This window comes from Chiroxiphia lanceolata, chromosome 4 (genome assembly GCF_009829145.1).
Source record: "Chiroxiphia lanceolata isolate bChiLan1 chromosome 4, bChiLan1.pri, whole genome shotgun sequence".
Classification (NCBI taxonomy): Eukaryota; Metazoa; Chordata; class Aves; order Passeriformes; family Pipridae; genus Chiroxiphia; species Chiroxiphia lanceolata.
The window spans coordinates 74,720,083-74,747,290 of NC_045640.1; the positions used below are offsets into that span (position 1 = coordinate 74,720,083).

The window sequence follows — 27,208 nt, forward strand, 5'->3', positions numbered from 1 at the left end:
TCAAGTTTTACCCCCAAAGGTCTCCCCTCCTGCCCACCCCTGACTGCCTCAGTGTCCAGCAGGAGGTACATCCTCTCTGCTACAGGTCACCTCACACTGGACCCACTACATTTTCCCGACCTCTCCACATCTCAGCAACTCACTTCTACATCAAGATGTTCATTCTCTACCCAGCAGACCACCTCCAGTTTACTCTCAACACTTTCCCCACCTCTCCACCACCCAGGAACTCATTTTCACCTCAGAAGATTCACTCTCTGCCCTGCACATTCCCACAAGTTTTACTCCCCACATTTTCCCTGGACGTCTGCAAGGTTTACCCCAGTTTACCCCAGGAGGTGCATTCTCTCTGCTCCACATGACCTCTGATTTTACAAACAGAAATTTAAACTGCCTGCCCACCACTGACTGCCTCACTGGACCTCAGAAGTCTCATTTTCTCCCCTAGGTGACATCCAGACTTACCCTCACAGTTTTCCCTGCCTCCAAACTACTTATTAGTCCATTTTTACCTCCACAGATTCATCCTCTGCCACAAAGATGACCTCAAAGTTTCCCCCAAAACCTCCTTACCTGTCCACTACTGATTGCCCCAGTTTAGCCCAGGAGGTGCATTCTCTCTGCTGCACATTACCTCAGGTTTGACAAACAAAACTTTCCCTCCCTGCCCACTACTGACTGCCTCACCTTACCCCAAAATATTCATTCTCTCTGGGACAGATTGCCCCACATTTTACTCCCAACATCTGCCTTACCTGTCCACGTCAGACCAGCTCCTTTGTACCTACAGAGGGTCATTCTGCACCCCCCAGACACCTCAAGCTTATCTCAAACCTCTCCCCACCTGTCTGCCACCGAGTGCCTCATCTTTACCTCAACACATTCCTTCTCTTCCCAGCAGATCACCTGAACTTTAACACCCACAATTGTCTGGGTCTGTCACCACTCATTACCTCAGGTTACCTCAATGTGGTCATTCCCTGCCCTGGAGAGAATGAACCTCCTTTTTAACCCCCAAAGTTTCCCCTTCCAGCCCACTCTTGATTACCTCTTCTTGAACACAAAAGAGTCATTCTATCCCTAGAGATTATCTTCTTTTTAACCCCCAGAGTGTTCCCTACCTGCACACTCCTGATTACCTCTTTTGGACCTCCAACTATTCATTCTCTGCCCTGCAGATTTGCTCAGGTTTGACCCTCAGAAATTTCTCTGCCTCTCCCCTACTGACTGCCTCACTTTATTCCAAAATGTTCCTTCCCTCTGCTGCACATTGCCACAGATTCGACCCCCACAATTCTTCCTACCTCTCCACAGCTGATCACCTCATGTTCATCTCTCAATATTCATTCCCTACCATGCAGATTACCTCAGATATTTCCCCCCCCAAATTTTCCCTACGAGTCCACAACTGATTACTCCAGTTTTCCTCAGGATGTACATTCTCTGCTCCACGTGACCTAAATTTTACAGACACAAATTTCCCCTACCTGCCCAACACTGACTGCCTCACTTTACCCCAAGGTATTCATTCTCTCTGCTACAGATTGCGCAGATTTTACTCCCAAAATTCTCCTTACCTACCCACACGTAATCAGCTCCTCTGTACAAATACATGTTCATTCTCTACCCTGTGGGCTAACCCAAGTTTACCCTAAAACACTCCCCAACTGTCCACTACTGAGTACCTCATTTATCCTTCAAAATATTCAGTCTCTGCCCTGGACGTTCCCTCAAGTTTTATCCCCAAAGGTTTCCCCTCCTGCCCACTGCTGACTGCCTCAGTGTCCATCAGGAGGTACATCCTCTCTGCTACAGGTGACCTGAAATTTTACAAACACAAATTTTCTCTACCTGCCCACCACTGACTGCCTCACTTGACCTCTAAATGGTCATTCTGTTCTCTACAGATGAGATCAAGTCTTACCCCCAACATTTCCCTTCCTCTACATCACCCATTTTCTCTTCCTGACACCCCAAATTTCCATTCCATCCCTACACATTCCCTGAGTGTTTCCCTCCAAAGCATCCTTCTCTTGTTCCCTGTTTAATAACTCACACTCCAGCCCCAGGCTCTCCACTCCCCCCTCACTGGGACCCCTCCAAAATGCACCTCCCTCCCCTCTGCAGCACCTCCCCTTTTCCTACACAAACAGTTGCTGTGTCCCCTCGAAATTACCCCAAGTTGGCAGCTACAAATGTCACCTCTGTCCCTGCCATGTTCTCCCAGGTTACCCCAGCTGGGAGCTGCAAGGAATTCAGGCCAGGGAATGGACATCAGGGAACAGCTGTACATGCAAAGGCAGAAAGAGAAGATGTGTCAGCAAAAGGCACAAAGAAGGGGACAGGTTTCAGAAAACATTTCTGCAATCCAAGGAATAACTCTTTCCAGTTTCCCAGGGAGAAGAACAGGAACTCACAGCCACCAAGGCCTGACAGTCCCCTGCAGCCAGAGCTCAGCACACACCCAGAGAGGCAATTCCAGCATCTGAAAGAAAAAAAGAAGAAAAAAGTGATTTATTTTGTTTCCAAGTTATTTTATGTTGTTGAAAGCCAAGCAAGCCTTGCTTTGGTTTCAGTTGGGTGAACAGTGAGGGGTGGGCACAGGGCACGTCATTAATGCCCAGGGGATGGTGCTTTGTGGGGGAAGGAAGAGCAGCTGATGGAGTTGCCCAGTCCAATTCCTGCCCAAGGCCTGACTGGCCCAGGACAAACCCTGTGGCAGGCAGTGGTTTTGTTCCCTCTCATGGTCTGTGCCCAGTGTGTCCCTGTGGGCAGTGCCAGGCTGGGGACAGGCACACACAGCTGGCAGCTCTCTCTGCTCCAAAGACACTTCTGGGCTCCTTGGAAACTGCCTCTGACACTTGGTTTTCTCCAGCAGAAATTAAGGAATTGCTCATGGCAGTTTGGAGATGAAGTTATCCCAAAGGGAAGGAAAGAACAAATATTCCTGTCAGAGCCCTTGGGATCTACTGGGCTGAATTGGGAAGGGCCCATTATCTGCAGAGCAAATACAGGACAACCTCAGCCACAAAGCCCAGACTGTCCAGTGAGGTGTGAAAGCACCACTGGGACAAACCTCCACTCTCCTGATTCTTTTCAGGGACTGCTCCAATCCAGCTCTGAAGCTGCCGATGAATCCAAAAAATTGGTCCGAGAAACTGCTCAGAGACTTTTTTATCTTTAAGCAACAAGGTATTTGTTTATTCAACATTTGGAGCAAGCCAGCTCGCGCTGGCTATGGTGCAAATTGAGTACCATGGTCAAAAGGATGCTGATAATGTGGGCAGTGATGCATACCTATCAAAACTCATTAAAACTGATGAAAGAATTCGTAAGTTATAAGTAAAAGGGGGGACCGAAACAGGCGCCAGGCCTAAAAGAGTCACTTGAGATATCCTGGCCTGCTAAGAAACCTCAATACCTGTTTTGCTAGAAGAACATTTTAGGAGCATTGGTTAATATCATGTTCTGTTCTGCTCCCTGGACCAAAGGCCTTATTATAGAAAGAATAGGAGTAGTACACACACAGTAATAAATTAGGTAAACTAGACGTTTGAATAAGATCTGGTAGGCCCAGAGTCAGGAGTTTGCAAGCTTGAAGAATTCAGGTCACCTAATTGAAGAGGTCAAATTGAGGAAGACGTCCATGGCGACCACCAGAGGGATGAAGGCTTGAGCAGAAGACCCCCAAATTAGAAGACTGCGCATGCCTGGAAAGACTCCGCCCAGAGACTAACCTACTTATTAATATGTATAATAAATGATGTATCCCTGTGTCTAAAGTGTATTAAATGGCTTAGTTTTGCACTTGCAATTCAAGCAAGTTTGTCCAGCGCGAGCTGGCTTGCTCCCAGCATTGAATAAACAAATACCTGGCTGCTTAAAGATAAAAAAGTCTCTGAGCAGTTTTTCGGGCCGATTTTTCGGATTCACCAAGCCCAAACTGTCCCTAGTGCTCTGGAACAACAGGATCTTCCCAGGGATGATGCACTGGAAGCACAGCCCTCATTCTCACGCTCCACACGCTCCCAGGCTCACCCCAAATTCAGGACAAGGGGCCAAAGGCCACTCGGGCCGGGGCTCTCTGTGTCTCTGCGGGCTCAGGGACTGCAGCCACCAGGGCCCTCCAGCACAGACAGCCTGGACCCAGAGCAGATCCCTGGGCATTAGCAGCGTCCTGGGCATCCCTGGAGACAGAAACCATCAGCCTCTGGGGATAGCACTTCATTGCCAGCACACACAGCCTGCCAAATTTAGGGGGGCAGCTCTCGGACCGCAACACCCAGTTTCTCCTGGGCACCAACACGGACTCCACAAACCCACGAGAATGAGAATGTTCTGCTGCTTTGACAAACTTCAGCCCAGCTTTGCAAACCTCAGTCCCTGCAGCTCCCTGCTCTCCAGAGCCCCATTCAGGGCTGGCTCCAGTTCCCTGGAGAACCTGCCCCAGCCCCACTCTGGGCCAGGCTGAGCAGAAGCCGCTGGGCTGCACAAGGAAGAACCCTCCCCTGGCTGCTGCAGCCGGAGGGAGATCCAGCTCCCAATGGAATGCTGGCAACAGCCTCCCAGATGGTCTCTACCCACCCCTTGGCAGTGGCTCAGAATGGCAGCAGCTCCAGTGCCAGCTGGGTCCCTGCACGAGTCCTTGTCCCAGCCCTGCCACACGGACACACCCGGGAGACACCCACGGGCACACAGGCCTTGCTTGCACAATTCCTCACCCACAGCTGAGGGAAAGCCACACAATGTTAAGAAATAACCTGGGCTGAGAGCACTCATCACTCCAGTCCATCAGGACTTGGAGGCAGTTTGGTAGGCAACAGACCCAAATTCTAATCCTACCTCTACATTTCTAACAGGTTCTCTTCGAAAGATCCTGGACAGGAACTCAGACAACAGACTGCACAAGCAATAGCAGAAGGTTTGTCAGGAAGAACAGAAGTTCCTTGTTTTCCTTAACACTCTGGGACTGTAGGACCCAATCTTTGCAACCAAGGGACACCAGAGATGTGATTAATACTTAAACCTCTCCCCCATGGTTCTGTCTCAGAGAACTGGGCCAGCCCTCAGCTACTCCCAGGTGCCTGCAATGCTTTGGGGAGGGGCAGGACGATGCCCCACTTCTGCTTGGAAACATTCCAGATGAGGAAAAGCCACTTCCCTTCTCTCTGTCTGACCCAGAACCAAAGCAGTCCTGTGGGACAACACGGACTATGCACAGAAGGCCCGAGTCAGTGGGGGGGAAAAAACCCTAAACAAACCAAACCACCCCAAATTTCAAGATAAAAACAGGCTGCTTCCTTAACAGGAGCACACCAAACTCATTTAAACTAGAGAGAAAACTGCAAACAAACAAACAAGCAAACAAAAGACTCAAAAAATTCTTTGCATTGATCATTCCAAAGGAAATCCTCCACAGATCAGAAGCAAGTACCGATCATTTCTCCCCTGTTGAAAATTAATGACTTAAAGGGTTGGACATGTCCAGTGAGGGTTCAGGGTCTGGTGGGTCCTTTATGGCTGATCCTGACTGGCCCAGGCCAAACCCAACCACTCCCATTGCTGCTCCATCCCAAACCTGGGGGCAACATTCACACAGTTTGGAAACACTCCCCTTCCCTGCTACTCCGTCCTTCCTTACACCTCCAGTGCCCAGGGAGCAAATGCCAACCCCAGGAGGAGAGAAACGTGTCCCTGTGACTTACCCCAGCCCACGGGCAGCACCAGGAGCCCCCAGCGCCGGCCGGCGGGGCTGCAGCCTCTTGCCTTGGGCTGCTCACAGCCCAGGGCACTTGGCAGAGCTGGGCTGGATCAGGGCTTGGTCCTGGCCTGGAAGAGAGGAGAACAAGGCAATTAAGTGCACTGGGCAAGTCAAAGGCTCCTGCCCTTCACCCTTCTGTTCAATTGCTCACTAGACAGTTTTAGCCGTGAAAAATCCAGAAGGGACACCAAATAAAATGGGACCTTTTCCAGCATTTTTATTCCTCTCTACTTCAGGCACTAAAAGGAAGCTCATCTTTGTTACTACATTCCAAACCTCCCTTGGGAGTTAGTCAATACTCTGCCATTGGACTTTGGGCAAAGGAAGAGACACCTGGGATGATGGACTGCAGGAAATCAGGGAAAGAAACCTGATAGGAAAAGGTCTCATGGCACTCCAGCACTTGGGAAAACTTGGGAAAGGCAAAAGGAAAATGGCACTGCCTGTCAGAAAACGAGTGTCTGTGAACATCCCTTCTGGACAAATGTAATCACATCCCTCTGCTCCAATAAACCCAGGGCAGGCAGGTCTTTCCAGCCCAGGGAGAACAGGAAGGAGAACTGCAGGAACACAGGCAGGCACAGGCAGCTCTTGGCACTGATTCCCTGCAGACCTCTCTGCACTTGGGGCTCTTGGCACCTCATTTATACAGAATGGGGGGGGGGGCAGCAGCCCAGGAATGCCCCTCAAAAACAGGGGCCTGGGCAGCTGGAGATTAGAGGAGGGGAGTTGTGAGGGGAGACATGGAAAGAACAGAAAGAGGGGTTGTTTGGGAACAGGCTGTGTGTCCAGTAGGGATGGGAACTGTAAACACAGGAGGCTGGAGGAAGGCAGGGGGTGAGCACGGGCCTGCCTTGGATGGATCCTTTTTCCCTTTGCTGAGGGACCTGAGCTCCACCCTCTCTGAGAGCAGCAGGGAACTGCTGCAGGGGAAGAGTTCATTTAGGCACAAGCCAGTGATGCAGCCACTGGGGCAGGGGAAGAGAGAAACTGACACAAAAATCACACAGTCACCTCTGAAAGGGACTTTATTGAGCTGCACCACAAACACAGTCACAGCAGGCCGGGGCAAGGGGTGCCCCCAGGACCACCAACACAGCAGCTGGGCTTGCAGGAACACCATCTTCTCAAGGGATGGAGCCACGGCCTCACAGTTGGATCTATCCTAAAGATGCACTCAGGCATCAGGGGCAAGTCCTGCCCACTCACTGCAGACAGTTCAGCCCCAGCAGCAGTGGCAGTTTCTGCCTCTCCCTCCAATATTATTTGGGACCCAACAGCTCAGTGCTGTGGAATTTTAGCTCCATAAATGTTTTACAAAGTTGAGCTTCCTGAGAACTGGTGCATTTTTTAGTATTCCTGACAGGGCACTCCAGGAAACAACTCCTCACCAGTCAGGGAATAATAGGAACAGCTTAAACAAACCCAATCCAACACATGGGATACAGATTTAGGGGATACAAGAGGAAATGAGCAAGGCCTCACCTCCTGAGTGCCCCAGAGCCAGAGCTGTGGCTCAGCACAATCCCTCCCCACGGCCCCTCCCGCTCCCCCCCAGCCCACACGGCAGCCCCGGGGCAGCCGAGCCCGCAGCTCCGGCCCTGGGACAATTCCTGCGGGTGCCTCCAGCCCAGGGGAGGCTGCGGGGCGGCTCCAAGGGGGTCCCGCTGGCCAGGCTCTGCCCAACAAAGCCGGCTTTAGGCCAGGCCTGGCACTGTGGGGCCGTGGGCAGGGGCAGGTTCCGTGAGCTCCCCGGTGGCCACCCCTGGAGCGCTGGGCAGGCGCCCGGCGGGGCCGAGGGTGGAGGGCACGGAACAGCCGCACACACCTTGGCTGCCTCTGCCCAGCACACACTCACAGCACCTGCAGCCTTTAAACAACTTCGTGCAGTTGATCCCAGAGACAAAAAGTCCATATTGTTCATAAAATCAGTATCATTACTGTGATTAGTGGATGGATTAAAGTGTTCAAAAACTTTGTAGCAGGTGGTGAGAATCCTGTAAATATGTCCTATCAGTGGTGAGCAGGGACATGTTCTAGTGCCCAAAGGTCATTAATTGACCCCTGTAATTACTGTTTGCACTTGGTGACCAAGTCAAGTCTTATTTCAAATTTGCAGGGCAATAGTTTGTATTTACATACAAAAATCCCTGGTTTACTTACATTGAAGTGTGTTACTTTTCCAGTATGATATCAGTTGGTGCACTGCAGTAATTAAGGAGACAAAATCCAATTAATTTTTGCAATCCAGGATGTGAACACAGCCCCTCCATGTCAGTTCATTGGTTCTCATTAAGTCATTCTGTGCCTCATTCCTTTGTATTACAATATACACACTATGGCATGTGCACTCAGCCCAGTTCATAAGTTACTGGTGTTCCCCTGTGCACAACAATTACATCTTGGGGAACCACTAGAGAGCTGCCCAAACTCCCCATCCCATTCTGGAGTGAAGGGGGGGGTAAATACAGCGGACATCCCTTGTGCCCCTAAATTCAGCACTCAGGATACACCTGGCCCAGCTCTTTGCCATTGGTTACCAAGCAATTCCATGTCTCCACTGTCTACAAATCCAATACCAGCTCCCGTTCCTCCCAGTCCCTTGTCCCCCCAGCCTCACTGCCTGGAGCAAGATGGGAGCACTGGAAGAAGACTGGGCAAATTAATTCTATGATCCTGATAGATGGGGCTGCAGGACACAGGCAGCAGGTACCCAACAGCTGGACCAATATTGGCCTCAGCAGGATGATGCCCAACTGTCCCATCCCCTGCCCAAGCTGATCCCTTTGCTCTTTTGGCAGCACTTCCCCAGAACAGCCCAGCAGGCAGAGCCCAGGGGAGGGCACTGCTGCTGTGACACTGTGGCTGTGACTGGCACTGCTCACACAAGGGGGACAACGATGCCAGGGAGACCCCCTGGACCCCGGCACCATAAGGGAAACTACAGCATTGCCTGGCAACAGTGCCCCCAGCCCATGGAATCACATCCATCCAATCCCACTGAGGGCACCACCAGCCGCCCGCACAATGAGCCCGACACACCCCGGCCCTGCCATAGAGTCCCCCCGGGCACAAAGGGAGACTGACCCCTGGGCAAGGGCCATTTGCTTCCCAGGTCACCTTGTCCTGGGGTCCTGTTTTCGAGCTGCTTTTCCATCTCCATCCAAATCCAACCAAGTCACCCGACCCAGGCACCTTTTCCAGGGAACTGCCCGGGCCAACAGCATCGCCCAGAGGGACCACGAGGGGTGTGAGGACAGCCAGGATCCACAGGGTCTGTAAGACATCAAGCTAAAACATGGCAATATCATTCCCTCCACTAACATTTATTCACAGGAACATGTTCCCATTTTCCTTGTCTGCATTTAATCACTAATTCTGTGATGGTGTCAGTTGGGAGCCAAGTAGCCAAACCACTGCCAACTGACCCCAAATCCCTACAAACCTGACACTGCCCTAGTTCTTCCTGTTTAATTCCCACAGGTACAGTGTCTCACTCAGCACATGCACTACTTTTGCCTTCCCCCATTGTGACTTCCAACTCACTGTGGCACGGGTTACAGGCTCCTGCTTTCCAGAAGTGCTTCCCACTGATAGATTTGGCTGACCCAGCAGTGAGCCATGCATGCTCCCTCTCTTCTCCCAGTACTTGTTCTGGGGCTTTTCCCCATTTCCCCAGTGATTTGTGCTCACTGTCCAGGGATCTACACTTGTTGCTTCAACCACAGGGCCGTTGGCAACTCCCTCCCGAGGCCTCGCTCCTGCCCCGACCCCTGCTCTGGCTCTGGCTTGGATACACCCTTTCCATGTCATGATGCTGCCTTCCTGAGCATGGCCTGGCCTGGGCATCCTGGAGGAGCTTTTTACCCACGGCCTTATAGGGACTTCAGGCCCATTTGATCATTTGTTAAGTTTCCACTAAAGCCCAGTAACATACTCAGAGCTGCTTCTCCAACAGGGTCTATCTTGGGCTGGCTTCCAGTAACTTCCTATTCCCAAATCCTAAGGGCACTTCCTTCCTACCTGTAACAGTTCATTAGGATACATGCCCAGAATAAAGACAAGTGCCACAAACATTCAAACACGCAAAATATCTTTATTACAGTGAGAATAATAATAATAAACTTAGCAAAGAGAACCAAAAGTTAAAAAAGGATACAAATGAACTGCCTTATCGTGTGGCATTGAAACAAATACTAAGAATAGCATTCATTACAGTATAATATTAACTAGTAAAAAGGGAGTTAAAGGGATACCAAAAAGGATCTTAACACAATATTATGGATAACTATTAACATGACATTTGGTTAGTAAAAGGGGAAATTAAAGGGAAAATATTATGAACACTAAATAAAGGGTATTAAAGGGACACTAAAGGATATTTAAAGTCTTCTTTCTCGGTTGCTTCCCATCACTGAGCTGTGCCTACCCACACAGACAGGCCAGGGCTGTCAGGATTGCAGCAGCTGGGCGGTGCCCATCCCTTAGCGGGCGTCCCCGCGGAGCAACACAGGCTGGGGGGCAGGATGAGGATCGCTCAGCTCAGCACTCCTGACAGCCCATTGGATCAGCTCCACATTACACCACGTAGGGCCAGGACGCAGTGTAAGGGGAGGCCTGAATGGCAGCCAAACACCGCCTGCTCATTGCCTGATGGCAACTGTCTGTGCCTGCCCTGCTTGTGGGGCAAGGGGCCAGCGACCCCTGCCCACATCATCTTCCTCTCACCCCTATGTATGACCTCTACCATTGTGGTTCAAGGGTAGATGTTTCTATCTTGCAATATGGAGCAAAACCAAGGAAGAACTCGGCTCTGATAACAGGGGATATCAGGCTGACTTGCTGAAAAGCACAATGGACCTTACAATTAGTTTGTGCCATGAAGTTACACTGTACCCTACTCTAGCCCATTTCACATCCTAATATGATTCCTTTCTCGTGCCTCTATGCTCCATTGATCATCTAATTCAAAAGTACCCCCCTTACACTACCATACTTCTGCCAGAAGCTCCAACTGGCATCATTATCACTGGCACGAACCTTCAGTTCCCCCTCTCCAGCTTGTAGTGACCACAGGTCCAGAGCCTGTTGAATTGCTCCCTGAGCTGTTTTCAACCCTCCCTGCTGCTCATTTCCCACTCAAACTCACACTTCTGTCCTGGGACTTTATGGCCTAGGCCAAGGATTGGTCTCAAAGGAGGACCTTGTTGTCACCAAAAGCCAAACAAACCAATCAACTGCTGGCCTTCCACCTTGCTCTGGGGGTGACAAAGCCTGAAGTCTCCTGCCTAGTCCTGGGCAACACTTCCTGGGGACCACAACGCCTCTGAGTTCCTAAAAATATCACAGGTTGGGCAGGTGCTTGAATTTTGTGCGGATTAACTCCCCCCTTCCTTTCCATGTGCTGCACTACTCATTCTAATGGTGCTTGTACTCCCTGACCCATTCCCTCACCCATCCAACCATCCCTTGTCCCTCTCTGGCAAGGACAGTGGGTCCAGGTGTTCTGCCAGGCTCCCAGGGCAGAGGGTGGGACTGTGGAGCCACCCTCGAGGGGGGGAAACGTGCCCTGCCTGCCCTGCCCAGGGAAAGGGAACTGCCCCCAGTGTTCCCAGCACAAGGCACCCTTGGAAACATCCACTGCAATGGGACACTCAGGGACAGCAACAAGCACTGCACGAGGCTGCTCTGACACAGGACCAATTTTAAGCTCAGCTTTTCTCTGGACCACTTCACTTCCTTTCCCACCTCATCCTGCAGTCAAAACTTGCTGTCCTCGCAACTTTTTAGGGTGACCACAAATTACAGAGGCCTCCGCTCCAGCACCCACAAGGGCCTGAACCGTCTGACAGGATCCATTTTTCCAGGGAATTCAAAGCTCCACCTGAGGACCAGGGTCTTTTCTCCCCCATCCCCGTGCTGGAGCTTGGCCTCCATCTCCCTCTGCTTTCAGTTCTTTCCCTGGTTGCACATCTGCAGCCCTGGCCCTGGGCGGAGCTCGGCATCCTGATCCCATCCCTCCTGGCCCCCGGAACCGCTGACTCAGCAATGGGGGGCCCTCCATTGCCAAGGGCACGGTCCCGTCGGGGCTCACAGGGGGAGCAGGAGGTCGAAGGCTCCAGCTCTCCTGCTACAGCCTTCCACCACTACAGCCAACAGAGGAGCCTCTCCAGCCCTGCCTCCCAAGGCATCCTGAACAAACCCAACCCAACTCCACAGGACAAACTGCTCCCTGTCTGCACAGTCCAGTCTACTCTCAGAAATGTCTGAATCCATTGCAAGGACCTTGCTTTGAGCTCCCCAGGGCCGGGCACCCCGAGGATCTCCCCGAATAATCCTTTCGGTGCGCGCTGGAGTCCTCGGGGTGCCCCAGCCCGGGGGGCACCAACAGCACTGTCCCTCCAGGGGGGCCCAATTTGCTGCCAAGGCTTCAATGCACAGCCCAAAAGGCATTTCAAGAGGCCTTCTTGGGAACCCACCAACGTGGACGGGGAGGAAGCCACAAGAAGGCCTCATTTCTAAAGGCAGGGGGATCTTGCCTGTGTCCCAGACTGGTCCGGGGATCTGAGGCCCTTCCCGAGAAAATCTCAGTGCCGGCGTGAAGGCCCAGAGATCCCTTGGAGCCACGGGAGAGCAGGCACAGAGTTCCTCCTGGGGGCCAATTCTGCTGCCTGAAATCAGCTCTTCAAAGAAACCTCTAAGACTCAGATGGTGAATTTTAGAAGCCAGGAATTCCTTGCTTACAACACCCTGCCATGATCCCAACCCACTAGGTGTCCTGGCAATCAGCTACAAAGGGCACACAGGTATCTCCACTGCAGCTGATGCGAAGGGTCAGCATTACAGGAGGGGTCATTTTCCTTCCCTGCATTCCTGTTACACATTCAGGACATTTTCCAACACTTCTCACCATACACACCTACCCTTAGAAGGTTTCCAAGGGGCTTCACCGAGGGTCTTCCCAGGTCTGCTCTGTCTGGAGCCCTCACAGTCCTCAATGCCTGCCTGAGGAACCTCAACACAACTCACCTGCTGACACAGCAACTTGATACTGCTTGGCTGCTGCCTCAGTTCCCTTCTTTCTTCTTTCTTCACCTCCCTTGCTTGGTCCCTTTAAATCCCTTGCCTCAGCTCTGTGCACTTTCCAGGCTACAGCCCCCTGCAAAAAGGATCAGCCCTTGTTACATCTCAACATGCAGATATCATTCACCCTTCATACTTGACACTTGGCCATCAGGCCAGTGTCTCATTATTTAAAGCACAGTTTGACTCCTCAGTGACAACAACAACTACACCCCTGAATCATAACACAGGCTGAGACACAAACATGGATGGGAACTCTGAAGGATCCACTTTGTCCTGCTCACCAAGCAAAAGGAGTTTTTTGAACTCAAGAAGAGACTCAACATCTTTTTTCTGCAACTTTATCTGCTAGAAATGTGATCCCCAAGACCTGCAAAGGCCCTTTCCCCTTCACCTGCAGGGCTGGCAGTGCCACCACTCGACACGGCCCCAGTGGCTGGGCAGGAACGGAGGGGCTGGGGCGTCCAATCCATCGGCCCAGGTGGCACCAGGAGTTCCTGGAGTTCCTGCAGGGGAGAGCCTCAAGCCAACAAAGGATTAGGAAGAGCATTTTAAACTTTAATATGTAGATCTCCTGGAATATGGGGAGTTGGACAAGGCCTACTGGTGTAACAAGGACACACTCAACGCTATCTATTAAAAGGATCTACCAGCACTCAAAAGCTATCACTATCCTTCTTTCACAGGGAACTCAGGAAACTCTGTTTGCCAAGAGCCTCCAGGAGGATTTCCAGCTCTTGGGGCTCTCTTTTAACCATTTTTCCCATCACTGTAGCTGGGACTAACACCTGTCCCACAGGGGGAACAGCCCACAAAGTTCACTTGCAGGGATGCCATCAACTGCAACTCCCTTGTCAGGAGGGTCACTGCACACCTTGCCCTTTCTTTGCCCTCCCCACCAAAGATGCTTCCAACAGTTCTGAGACATCTGGCAGACCCAGAGCTCTCCTCAGGGAATGCTGCAGCTGCTTAAAGGCTGCCCTTGCACCACCCAGCCAAGGCAGCAAATGCTTACAGGCTGCTCTTAAAAGTCAGCATAACAGTCTTATCACACATCCAGAGGGAGCAATCCACAGTCCACCCTGTCCTACCATTCCCAGGGAGGCAGTTCATGGGCTGTCTGGGGCTCAGGGAGGAGTCAGGGGGCTTCTTTTCTTCCTTCCCACTTTCCAGATTTTCTCCTGCAAAAGCAAAGGTTTCTTGGCTTTCCTTGCTCAAGGAGATGCAGCAAAGGTCATCTTTTAAATCCAATACTGGAAACTGCTCGAGGTTGTCACTTACAGGGGTTCTCTCAGGTCCTGCACTCATGAATCATCTTGGCCATTGGTTTTCTTGGCAGGTTCTTGCATTCACGTCCTACAAGCAAACCAGGATGAGCAAATTTAGCTGTTACTGCAACCAATGCAAGCTGGCATTCTGATTTTAAAGGATACTGCGTTTGCCTTACCAGGAGAGATCCCAGAGTAGGGGTAATACCTACAGGTTCTGCCCTCTTCCACTCTCCTGCAATTCCACTGGCCCACACCACAGGAACAACTGCAGCTGCCACTTCAGTCGGGACCTTGCTGCTGACAGGAGTTGTTCCCTGCACAACAAGAGCTGCTGCTTGGACACATTTAGTTTCAGCAATTACAGTTTCAATATCAACAGTTTTCCATTTCATTTCTGCCTCAACTTTTCCAGTCCATCTCTTCCTAGCACAGATTTGGGTGAGTTTGACAAATAGACCAACTGAGGAATTCGCCAATATTTTCCCAGTTTAACCCCTGTCACACCAATCACCTTAACACTGCCAGTCCTTCATTCTCCCTCTATTTTTGTTAGAGACTGAGGAAGTTGGACCTGTGTCTGAGCAGGACATGTGCAAACCAAATGGTGGGGACTGGAACACACACCTTGCACTCCTGGAGCTCCTACCATTACATTCAAGAGAAAACAGCCAATTGTACCATCACTGCTCATTTCTTAATCCCAATCCCACACTCCTTTGGCACTTGGAGCACCACTTTTAGAACCCACTTAGAGCCCATTAGAGAGCTCCCTGTCCAGCAGGGACAGGTACCCCTGGGATACTGTCAGCAATGCCTGAATCCATTGCAGGGACCTTGCTTTGAGCTCCCCAGGGCCGGGCACCCCGAGGATCTCCCCGAATAATCCTTTCGGTGCGCGCTGGAGTCCTCGGGGTGCCCCAGCCCGGGGGGCACCAACAGCACTGTCCCTCCAGGGGGGCCCAATTTGCTGCCAAGGCTTCAATGCACAGCCCAAAAGGCATTTCAAGAGGCCTTCTTGGGAACCCACCAACGTGGACGGGGAGGAAGCCACAAGAAGGCCTCATTTCTAAAGGCAGGGGGATCTTGCCTGTGTCCCAGACTGGTCCGGGGATCTGAGGCCCTTCCCGAGAAAATCTCGGTGCCGGCGTGAAGGCCCAGAGATCCCTTGGAGCCACGGGAGAGCAGGCACAGAGTCCCTCCTGGGGGCCAGTTCTGCTGCCTCAACTCAGCTCTTCAAAGAAGCCTCTAAGACTCAGTTGGTGAGTTTCAGGAGTCAGGCATTCCTTGCTCACAACACCCTGCCATGATCCCAGCCCGCCGGGTGTCCTGGCAATCAGCTACAAAGGGCACACACAGGTATCTCTACAGCAGCTGATGGGAGGGGTCAGCATTACAGGAGAGTTCGTTTTCCTTCCATGCAGTCCTATTCCATACTCAGGACATTTTCCAATACTTATTACCATACACACCTATCCTTAGAAGATTTCACCAAGGGTCTTCCCAGGTCTGCTCTGTCAGGAGCCCTCACAGTCCTCAGTGCCTGCCTTAAGAACCTCAACACAACTCACCTGCTTACACAGGAACTTGATACTGCTTGGCTGCTGCCTCAGTTCCCTTCTTCCTTCTTTCTTCACCTCCCTTGGTTGGTCCCTTTAAATCCCTTGCCTCAGCTCTGTGCACTTTCCAGGCTACATCCCCCTGCACAAAGGATCAGCCCTTGTTACATCTCAACACTCAGATATCACTCCCCTTCTTTTCCTGACACTCAGCCATCAGGCCAGTGTCTCGTTATTTAAAGCACAGTTTGACTCCTCAGTGACAACAACAGCTACAGCCCTGAATCATAACACAGCCTGAGACACAAACACAGATGGGAACTCTGAAGGATCCACTTTGTTCGGCTCACCAACCAAAAGGAGCTTTCTGAACTCAAGAAGAAGAGACCCCAGGTCCTTTTTCTGCAACTTTATCTGCTAGAAATGTGACCCACAAGACCTGGAAAGGCCCTTTCCCCTTCACCTGCAGGGTTGGCAGTGCCACCACTCGACACGGCCCCAGTGGCTGGGCAGGAACGGAGGGGCTGGGGCATCCAATCCATCGGCCCAGGCGGCACCAGGAGTTCCTGGAGTTCCTGCAGGGGAGAGCCTCAAGCCAACAAAGGAGTATGAAAAGGATCAGTTTTTCCTTCAACGTGTATATCTCCTGGAGTATGGGGAGTTGGACAAAGCCTACTGGTGCAACAAGGACACACTCAAGGCTATCTATTAAAAGGATCTACCAGCACTCAAAAGCTATCACTGTCCTTCTTTCACAGGGAACTCAGCCAACTCTGTTTGCCAAGAGCCTCCAGGAGGATTTCCAGCTTTTGGGGCTCTCTTTTAACCATTTTTCCCATCACTGTAGCTGGGACTATCACCTGCCCTGCAGGGGGAACAGCCCACAAAGTTCACTTGCAGGGAAGCCATTAACTCAAAGTCCCTTGTCAGGGGGGTCACTGCACACCTTGTCCTTTGTTTGCCCTCCCCACCAAAGATGCTTCCAACAGTTCTGAGACATCTGGCAGACCCAGAGCTCTCCTCAGGGAATGCTGCAGCTGCTTAAAGGCTGCCCTTCCACCATCCAGCCAAGGCAGCAAATTCTTACAGGCTGTTTGCCAAGTTGGCATAACAGTCTTACCACACATCCAGAGGGAGCAATCCAGAGTCCACCCTGTCCTACCATTCCCAGGGAGGCAGTTCATGGGCTGTCTGGGGCTCAGGGAGGAGTCAGGGGGCTTCTTTTCTTCCTTCCCACTTTCCAGATTTTCTCCTGCAGAAGCAAAGGTTTCTTGGCTTTCCTTGCTCCAGGAGATGCAGCAAAGGCCATCTTTTCAATCCAATACTGGAAACTGCTCGAGGTTGTCACTTACAGGGGTTCTCTCAGGTCCTGCACTCATCAATCATCTTGGTCATTGGTTTTCTTGGCAGGTTCTTGCATTCACGTCCTACAAGCAAACCAGGATGAGCAAATTTAGCTGTTACTGCAACCAATGCAAGTTGGCATTCTGATTTTAAAGGATACTGGGTTGGCCTTACTCCTAATGTGGGATCTCTATGGGTAATACCTACAGGTTCTGCCCTCTTCCACTCTCCTGCAATTCCACTGGCCCACATCACAGGAACAACTGCAGCTGCCACTTCAGTCGGGACCTTGCTGCTGACAGGAGTTATTCCCTGCATAACAAGAGCTGCTGCTTGGACATATTTAGTTTCAGCAATTACAGTTTCAATATCCCCATTTTTCCATTTCATTTCTGCCTCAACTTTTCCAGTCCATCTCTTCCTAGCAGAGGTTTGGCTGAGTTCAGCAAATAGACCAACTGAGGAAATCCCCAATATTTTCCCAGTTTAACCCCTGTCACACCAATCACCTTAACATTTAGTTTCAGCAATTACAGTTTCAATATCAACAGTTTTCCATTTTATTTCTGTCTCAACTTTTCCACTCAATCTCTTCGCAGCAGAGGTTTGGGTGAGTTTGGAAACAGACCAAATGAGGAACTACCCAATGTTTTCCCAGTTTAACCCCTGTCACACCAATCACCTTAACATTGCCAGTCCTTAATTCTTCCTCTCTTGGGTTAAGGACTGAGCAAATTGGACCTGTGTCTGACCAGGATATGTGCAAACCAAATGGTGGGGACTGGAACACACACCTTGTACTCCTGCAGCTCTTACCATTACATTCAAGAGAAAACAGCCAATTGTACCATCACTGCTCATTTCTTCTGTGCCTCACCAACATCATTTCAAGTCTCTCACTGCCAACCCTCCGCTTCTCCCAACAGTTCCAGGGGCACCAGAATTTGCCCTGAAGGCACAAAGGCTCCTTTTGGGAGCACCACGACCCATCTACACTGTAGCACTGGAATTCCATCTCCTGCACAAGCTGGCAGAAGCAGGGAAGAAAACCAGGACCTTACAGGTCAACTGGGGGCACCTCTTCATCCAACAGCAGCTCCAGAAAGGTACTGAGTCAACACCTCACCCAAGACACAGGAAAACAAATGCCAACACCTTGACAATCACTCCAGTTTTCAACTGATAAAGCAACACTAAAGAAAAGCTTTTCAGACACATGGGAAGAGACCATCCCACTTTAACCAGTTTGGGGGACTCATTCCCAGCCTCCTGAGGTTCATTTCCCACCTCATTTGGGGTTGCAGTACACCTGGTTCTACACACACACACAAGGAGCTGCTGCTCCTGGATTCCAGTCTCCTGGTTCTCCTTGCAACTCCTCCAGCTGTTTGCCCAGCTCTCCAGTGCCCATTCCTTTGCCCACTGCACTTGTTCACAGCCCCAGGGCTCCCAGGGCCACCCTGGGCTCTCCCCTGCCCTGACACTCAGGGCCCTTTCCCAGCCCCGACTCCACCCAGCACTGACCCAGCTGCTGGCAGCTGCAATTCTCCTGCTCCTGCCCTCCCTCTGCCTGCAAACACCCCTGCCAGCTCCTACACCCCCACCTCTTACCTCCCAGCAAAGCAGAGCTGCATCCTCCGGGATCCTCCAGCTGGATGCTGCTGGCTCTGGGCAGCTCCCACCCTTCACCAGGGGATGCCAAAGGGAGCTCTGGGGACTGTCCCGAGGGCAGGGGACACCCACTGTGGGTCACACCAACACTCAGCCAGCTCAGGCCTGGGCTCTTCTGCCTGCAGGGCAACCAACAGCCAAGCAGGGACACTGGGACACTGGAAGGAAACAACAAACTCAGGAGCCTGGCACACCACAGCCCCCAAACCTGACCAGGCTCCAGCTGCTGCACAGACCTGTGGCCACACAGGACCCAAACCCACCCCCAGCACAGACAACCCTGGGGAGGTCAAGCTGCTCATTCCCAACCACAACCAAACATCCAGTGCCACTGTCTGCCAGCCCCTGCTCCCAGCAATCAATCAGCTTTCCCATTTCCTTTCTTTACAGGTCCTTGTATCCACATTCTACTATCAAACCATGATTAGCAAATTTAGCTGTTACTAGAAAACCAATCCAGCTTGGCTTCCTAATTTTAAAGGATACTAGGTTTGCCTTACCAGGAGAGCCTCTGGCTTAGGGGTAATTCTTACAGGTTCTGTCCTTGTCCATTTCCTTGGAATTCCACTGGCCCACACCACAGGAACAACTGCAGCTGCCACTTCAGTCGGGACCTTGCTGCTGACAGGAGTTATTATCCCTCTGTAAACATCAAACTGCTTCAATACAAACAATCCAGTGGACACTACAACTCCTTGGCACTTTCAGTGTAACCAGTGCAAGTCAGTTGCTAAGTTACACAATGTTTTCTTCTAAAGTTGTAATTAATTAAGATACCAAAAAAACAACAACTGTGAGATAAGAGATCCCCCCATGGTTCTACTTTTAGGGAAAGAAAACCCAAACCCCCATCCCCAGTGCTGCAATAGCTCAGGCTCCCAAAAAGGCCCAGGGGCTGTGCTGGGGCTTTTGGCTGCCCTGGAGCACAGGGAGGAACACGATGTCACCACCCCACGGGCACAGCTGAGAACCCAAAGAGCAGCCACACCAGCAGCTCCTGCCAGCCCTGCTGGGCTGGGCCTTGGGGAGGAAGGGCACTGGCCTTTCTTCCTGCCTAGGAGCAAAGAGCCTCCTTGCTGAGCACTTCTCCTGCCAAGGGCATCAGCTCACATGGGAAGTTCATCAAGTGCAACTTCCTAGAATGAGAAAGATTCCTGTTTCCTGGACAATCTCTTTCCAACTGGACTCAGAAGTACACACTAAAAGTTCATGTGTTCCCTAAAATTTCTTATAAGAACCTCTGAGACTCAACTGGTGAGTTTTAAAAGCCAGGCAATCTCTTATTACTATGCTCTTGAATCATTCATTTTTATTCCCTACCCTGCATTCCTGTTTCACAGTCAGGACATTCTCCAACCCTTATCACCATACACACCTACCCTTAGAAGGTTTCCAAGGGGCTTCACCGAGGGCCTTCCCAGGTCTGCTCTGTCTGGAGCCCTCACAGTCCTCAGTGGCTGCCTGAGGAACCTCAACACAACTCACCTGCTGACACAGCAACTTGGTGCTGCTTGGCTGTTGCCTCAGTTTCCTTCTTTCTTCACCTCCCTTGGCTGGTCCCTTTAAATCCCTTGGCTCAGCTCTGTGCACTTTCCAGGCTACAGCCCACTGCAAAGACGATCAGCTCTTGTTCAATCTCAACACTCAGATATCATTCGCCCTTTTTTGCTGACACTTGTCCATCAGGCCAGTGTCTCATTATTTAAAGCACAGTTTGACTCCTCAGTGACAACAACAGCTACACCCCTGAATCATAACACAGGCTGAGACACAAACATGGATGGGAACTCTGAAGGATCCACTTTGTCCTGCTCACCAATCAAAAGGAGCTTTCTCAACTCAAGGAGAAAAGACCCCAGGGCCTTTTTCTGCAATATCAGCTGCTATAAATGTGACCCACAAGACCTGCAAAGACCCTTTCCCCTTCACCTGCAGGGCTGGCAGTGCCACCACTCGACACGGCCCCAGTGGCTGGGCAGGAACGGAGGGGCTGGGGTGTCCAATCCATCGGCCCAGGTGGTACCAGGAGTTCCTGGAGTTCCTGCAGGGGAGAGCCTCAAGCCAACAAAGGATTAGGAAGAGCATTTTAAACCTTAATAGGTATATCTCCTGGAATATGGGGAGTTGGACAAGGCCTACTGGTGTAACAAGGACACACTCAAGGCTACCTATTAAAAGCATCTACTAGCACTCAAAAGCTATCACTATCCTTCTTGCAGAGGAAACTCAGGAAACTCTGTTTGCCAAGAGCCTCCAGGAGGATTTCCAGCTTTTGGGGCTCTCTTTTAACCATTCTTCCCATCACTGTAGCTGGGACTATCACCTGCCCTGCAGGGGGAACAGCCCACAAAGTTCACTTGCAGGGATGCCATTAACTGAAAGTCCCTTGTCAGGGGGGTCACTGTACACCTTGTCCTTTGTTTGCCCTCCCCACCAAAGATGCTTCCAACAGTTCTGAGACATCAGGCAGACCCAGAGCTCTCCTCAGGGAATGCTTTTCCTGCCTAAAGGCTGCCCTTCCACCATCCAGCCAAGGCAGCAAATTCTTACAGGCTGTTTACAAAGCTGGCATAACAGTCTTACCACACATCCAGAGGGAGCAATCCAGAGTTCATCCCATCCCACCATTCCCAAGAAGGCAGTTCATGGGCTGTCTGGGGCTCAGGGAGGAGTCAGGGGGCTTCTTTTCTTCCTTCCCACTTTCCAGATTTTCTCCTGCAAAAGCAAAGGTTTCTTGGCTTTCCTTGCTCAAGGAGATGCAGCAAAGGTCATCTTTTCAATCCAATACTGGAAACTGCTCGAGGTTGTCACTTACAGGGGTTCTCTCAGGTCCTGCACTCATCAATCACCTTGGCCATTGGTTTCCTTGGCAGGTTCTTGCATTCACATTCTATAAGCAAACCAGGAGGAGCAAATTTAGCTGTTATTGCAACCAATCCAAGCTGGCATTCTGATTTTAAAGGATACTGGGTTGGTCTTACCAGGAGAGATCCCAGAGTAGGGGTAATACCTACAGGTTCTGCCCTCTTCCACTCTCCTGCAATTCCACTGGCCCACACCACAGGAACAACTGCAGCTGCCACTTCAGTCGGGACCTTGCTGCTGACAGGAGTTATTCCCTGCATAACAAGAGCTGCTGCTTGGACATATTTAGTTTCAGCAAGTACAGTTTCAATATCCCCATTTTTCCATTTCATTTCTGCCTCAACTTTTCCAGTCCATCTCTTCCTAGCAGAGGTTTGGCTGAGTTCAGCAAATAGACCAACTGAGGAAATCCCCAATATTTTCCCAGTTTAACCCCTGTCACACCAATCACCTTAACACTGCCAGTCCCTCATTCTCCCTCTATTTTTGTTAGAGACTGAGGAAGTTGGACCTGTGTCTGAGCAGGACATGTGCAAACCAAATGGTGGGGACTGGAACACACACCTTGCACTCCTGCAGCTCCTACCATTACATTCAAGAGAAAACAGCCAATTGTACCATCACTGCTCATTTCTTAATCCCAATCCCACCCTTCTTTGGCACTTGGAGCACCACTTTTAGAAACCAATTACAGCTCATTAGAGAGCTCCATGTCCAGCAGGGACAGGTACCCCTGGGATACTGTCAGCAATGCCTGAATCCATTGCAGGGACCTTGCTTTGAGCTCCCCAGGGCCGGGCACCCCGAGGATCTCCCCGAATAATCCTTTCGGTGCGCGCTGGAGTCCTCGGGGTGCCCCAGCCCGGGGGGCACCAACAGCACTGTCCCTACAGGGGGGCTCAATTTGCTGCCAAGGCTTCAATGCACAGCCCAAAAGGCATTTCAAGAGGCCTTCTTGGGAACCCACCAACGTGGATGGGCAGGAAGCCACAAGAAGGCCTCATTTCTAAAGGCAGGGGGATCCTGCCTGTGTCCCAGACTGGTCCGGGGATCTGAGGCCCTTCCCGAGAAAATCTCGGTGCCGGCGTGAAGGCCCAGAGATCCCTTGGAGCCACGGGAGAGCAGGCACAGAGTCCCTCCTGGGGGCCAATTCTGCTGCCTCAACTCAGCTCTTCAAAGAAACCTCTAAGACTCAGTTGGTGAGTTTTAGAAGCCAGGCATTCCTACACACTGTAAGATACTGTAAGAGCTTACTCAGTGAAAAACATAAAGCTTTTACCAGGGACATCTGGCCTTAAACGGACAGCTCCTTTCCCCTTTTAGTACAAGGTTATTTTCATGGTATCACTTAATAGGAAGTGCCCAGGAAGCCCAGACTGTGCTTTGCAGAACAGAAAATAAACAGAGGGAAGGAGCTTTGCACAAGTGTAACATACTCCAGAACAGACCTGACTTTAGTTTTACTCTTTATGTTCAAATATAGCAGAAAACAAAAACTCCACCGGGAGAGCTGGCACATTACCCACAGTACTCTCAAAATCCACCTTATGAAAACTGGAGGAAAATCGCAGTTGTACGAGTCCCTTGTGCCTGCAGATGCCTGGGGATCCTCTCCATCCACCTCGTACTCTCCCAACAGCAGAAAGGGTGACCTCAGGGACATGGTGGCACTCAACATCCTGCTGAGAGAGCAAGGAAACCTTTAGCATAAAGGTGAGTTGGAACTTAAAACTTCCTTTGCTGGGAGCTTTGTGAAGTCTGCAACCAAGAGGGGGAAAATTTCCATCTCCTTTGGTGCAGGTGTCAAGAGAGGCCGACAGAGCTTTCACCTTTTTCAGACAACTGTGCCCTTTTTGGCTCCCTGGCAGCTCCAATGGCACCAGAACCCCCTTCCTGCACACCCACGGCTGTCACACACAGGCACCCACACACCTTTGCTCCAGCCCACACGTGGCCAACATTTCCTCAGCCTGGACATCCCAAGGGGAGTATTTTTGCTAGAGAGCACAGCAACCCCCTGTCCTCGCTAACTGCCTCCCTGCAAAAAAGGAATCATTTCTCCTGGACACTTTTCCCACAGTGGAGGTCTTTTAAAACCTGCTCAGGGTCCCTCCCAGCTTCTGCCTGTCCTCACATTTAAAGGCACGGGCATATTCTATCTTCCAACAGCAAACCCAGCTCCTCACTGGCAGTAGAAACCCTGCTCTTACCTGGACAGACTCCCAGGCTCGGCACAGCTGTGGGTCATGGAGCAGCTTCCCAAGGCCGTTCTCTCTCCCAGCAGGAAGCACAACTCGCCTCCACTCCCCAGCACCAGGGGAAACCACGAGCCAGGCTACAAATTTACACAGAACGAGCAAAAAGCATTAACGCAGCACAAAAAAACCAAGTTAAAGCTGTCTTTGCCTCGTAACCCTGCACGGGGAAAGGTTTTGGGATTCCGAAGCAAACCCTGAGACACCCAGAGAGCACCAGCCCCGCAGCCCTGCCACGGCTCCCCCCGGGGGCACCCGGCAGGTAACGGGCTTACCCGGCCCCCGCTGCCCAGCACAACGCGCCCCTAAACGCCCCCAGCTCCCCCAGTCCACAAACCCAGCGGCCAAGGCGCTCTCCCCTCCGCAGCCCGGGCAGCAGCGGAGCCGCCCCCGCAGCCCTCACACACAACCGCCCGCACCTGCCCCGCCGGCCCTTCTATAGCGCGGGCCGGCAGCGCTGCCCAATCAGCACTCGAGCGCCTCCGCCCAATCGCAGCCCGCCTGGCCCTGCGGCCCCGCCCCGCCCCTCAGCCCGGCCCCGCCCCTCGGCGCGGCCCCGCCCCCCGTTCCCTCGGGCCGGCGGGCGCTGCTGGGGCCGGGGAAGGGCGGGCGGGAGCTCCGCGGGCACGGCCCGGGTGGGAGCTCTCCCGGGACAAGGGGAGCGAGGCGGGGAGCGGGCGGGAGCGGGGCCTGCGGGGACAGCGGCGTTCTTGGGGGCGGGCCGGGCGGGCCGGGGGGCGGGGCCGGCGCGAGCTCTGTCAGAGCAAACCTGGTCATTCCAGTGGATCTCTCTTCGAAACTGTGGGATCATTAGCGTTTTCCAGGAAACAATAGCGTCACATTTTGAAACATCCCACGGATGGGGATACCACAACCTCCCCAGGCAACCCGTTCCATGAGCGACTGTCCTCACAAAATACCTCCCCCTCCTATGCGGTTGGAAGCAACAGCTGGGCTGGCAGGAGCAGAACCTCCCTGCTGGGCCATTCCCCAGCAGCCCAAATGCCCTGCACGGGGCTTGGTGCGGAGGCCTGGGCAGCTCGTTCCTCCAGCTGGGCATTTTAGGAGCTGCCCTCGCCCCGTCACTGCCGAGTCCCTCTGGCAGTGGTGCAGCTCCTCAGTGGTGCAGCTCCTCAGTGGTGCAGCTCCTCAGCCTCTGAGGGACCCCCGGCCACGTTTCCCAGCAGCTGAAGGAAGGGAGGGTCACCCCCCAAGCTGGGCTGCCTTTCTCTCGCTGCCTTTTCCCCGCCTTTACAGTGCAGTGACAAGAGCTGCACTTTCCCAGGGAACGGGGCAGTGACAGGGGAGAGCAGCAGGCAGGAACCCCCTTCTTTTCTGCAGGCCAATGGCTAACTGTGTGTGAAGGGACAGCGACTCTGTTACCAACTCCACCTCCCACTTCTTGTCACAGATCGATCTGAGGCACTTGTCAGGTCAATACCTGCTCTTTTCGGGAGCACCAGGCTTGTGTTCAGTGTCCTCATTGTAGCCCACGAATCCCTCTAGGTGTTAAATCAGCCTCCCTGTCCTGATTCTTCTAATGAAGAATTAGCATTAGTGTCAAACCATGTTAATGAGATATACAAATCATCCTGAGAGTGTCTATGTTACAAGCTCAGTTTGGCTGTGTTGCTATCCCGAAAAATGTGGGAGGGAACAGTGACACCATCCCTGCAGTGCCAGGGCTGGCCTACATTCCCAGGAGAACTCTGGAGAGAGAGACAGAACGTTTAAAACATGAAACCTTGGCATCGCAATTGATATTTCTAAGTATGTGTTTCTATCTGATACAGTTGTTGGGGTGATTACTCCGGAGAGTGTTTTGTACCTCAGGCAGTAAGTCTGGTGTATCAGCCTCCTCATGAGCAGGAACCAGCACGTTCCCAAAAGGAATGTTATGTCAGACTGTCATACACAGCGCAGAGGTGAGCAGGAGTGGTGCTTGTGCACAGCTGAAGTGAAGCACACTTGGATTCGGACTGCTCTGGGAGATCTTCGTTGAGATGGGTATTTCTGCACAGCTTCTTGTGACATGTTGAATTTAGAGATGAGCTGATAAAGGCAGTGACACTGTTCTGTCGTCACTGAGCTTTTGAGGATTTCAAACCCCTTATGATTAAGTCCTAAATCTCTACCACTGCTTATGAAATGGATGACACCATATCGGTCTCTTTGAGGGAGCCATGGTCACAATAAAAATAATAAACTCAGTCATTTCTCTATGGAACAGGCACGTCACAGCAGTCCCTGTGTCTTTCTTTCCATGGAGTGAGTGCCTAGTTTGGACTCTCCCACTGCACCTGCACTAGGAAGCAATGCTGGGTCACGGCTCCTCTCCAGGGTTTTTCCGCACTGTCAAACTGTCCGTGTGGTTCAGTTGCACAGTTCAGAGCGACTCCCCAGGGGTGTCCCAATGGTGTCCCAGACCTTGCTCAGGACCAGCCTGGGGTTGGCAGGGGCAGGGCCATCTCTAACAGATATAGCGGGTGCAATTACCCTGTTCGGGAGGGCGAAATGTAGAACTACAAGAACACAGCCTATGCTGCACCTCAAGGACAACACAGAGATCCTGGCCCTTCTCGTGGATGAGAACAAGGACTAGAGAGCCAAACTCCTTTCTCTGTAGAGTTATGGCCCTCTGACCTTCTCTGGATGTACACCTCCAGGTGTGCTTCACCTCACCAGCCTTTGGCTGTTTAACCACGCCTTAGTTTCCCTCTTAGTAAAGGAACAGAAACAGCACCCTCTAGTGGGCCATCTAAAATAGATGGGGCGAGTCACTAACAGGAGACTACTGTTGCCATGCACTAATTAAAAAGGGAGCCAGAAGACTCAGTCAGACACCTTCCTTCCCCCAGCTAAACTTGGGCGACATGGGTCTCACTTTATGTGATTTTGCCTCTGCCCAGTTAACTGAGTCCTAGGACAAGGCATTGCAATGTGCACGGTGTCAGTGAAACACGTACACTTACTGGTACAAATGTACTAATGCAGTTACCTGTGCCTTTTTGAATCGATTCACTCCTGAATAATTACCTCTGCAGAGGGAAAATCATGGGGCGGTAGGGGAGGGAGGAAGGGAGGGGCGAAAGGCGTGGTCTAGAGGAATATAGAAGAGTGGAGGTGGGAGGCCGAACACCGCGCACTCAGGGACAAAATGGCTGCCCGTGGGCGCCCTCAGGGGCTCGAACCCCCTGGGCCCTGCCCCGCGCGCGCCGGGACCGGGGGCTCGTTCGCGGGTCCTGCCCGTGCCCGCTGCGGGTTCCGGCTGGTGCCGCCTCTCGCCTGGAGGGATTGGGGCTGGGATCGGGACCGCCGCGGGCGGGAGGAGCCGCTCCGAGGTGAGCGCTGGTGCCGAGTCCGGCGCTGCCGCTCCCGCTCCGGCCATAGCGGCGCTGGGAT

At 52.0% G+C, this 27,208-nt stretch overlaps 4 long non-coding RNA genes across 4 annotated transcripts; all 4 read right to left on the reverse strand.

Annotated features, from left to right (window-relative positions):
• Positions 1–824: 824 nt before the first annotated feature.
• LOC116785730 lies at positions 825–23,056 on the reverse strand. The gene is made up of 3 exons (XR_004356678.1): positions 22,929–23,056; positions 13,627–13,632; positions 825–836 (listed from the first exon to the last, which is right to left on the reverse strand). It is a non-coding gene; the product is annotated as an uncharacterized LOC116785730 (long non-coding RNA).
• Positions 2,104–5,920, reverse strand: LOC116785717. Its single transcript, XR_004356661.1, has 3 exons — positions 5,706–5,920; positions 2,418–2,485; positions 2,104–2,285 (listed from the first exon to the last, which is right to left on the reverse strand). It is a non-coding gene; the product is annotated as an uncharacterized LOC116785717 (long non-coding RNA).
• Positions 14,165–16,922, reverse strand: LOC116785704. Its single transcript, XR_004356640.1, has 3 exons — positions 16,792–16,922; positions 15,684–15,813; positions 14,165–14,200 (listed from the first exon to the last, which is right to left on the reverse strand). It is a non-coding gene; the product is annotated as an uncharacterized LOC116785704 (long non-coding RNA).
• An 89-nt stretch (positions 23,057–23,145) lies between the features above and the next one.
• Positions 23,146–24,233, reverse strand: LOC116785707. The gene is made up of 3 exons (XR_004356645.1): positions 24,144–24,233; positions 23,762–23,886; positions 23,146–23,233 (listed from the first exon to the last, which is right to left on the reverse strand). It is a non-coding gene; the product is annotated as an uncharacterized LOC116785707 (long non-coding RNA).
• Positions 24,234–27,208: the final 2,975 nt, after the last annotated feature.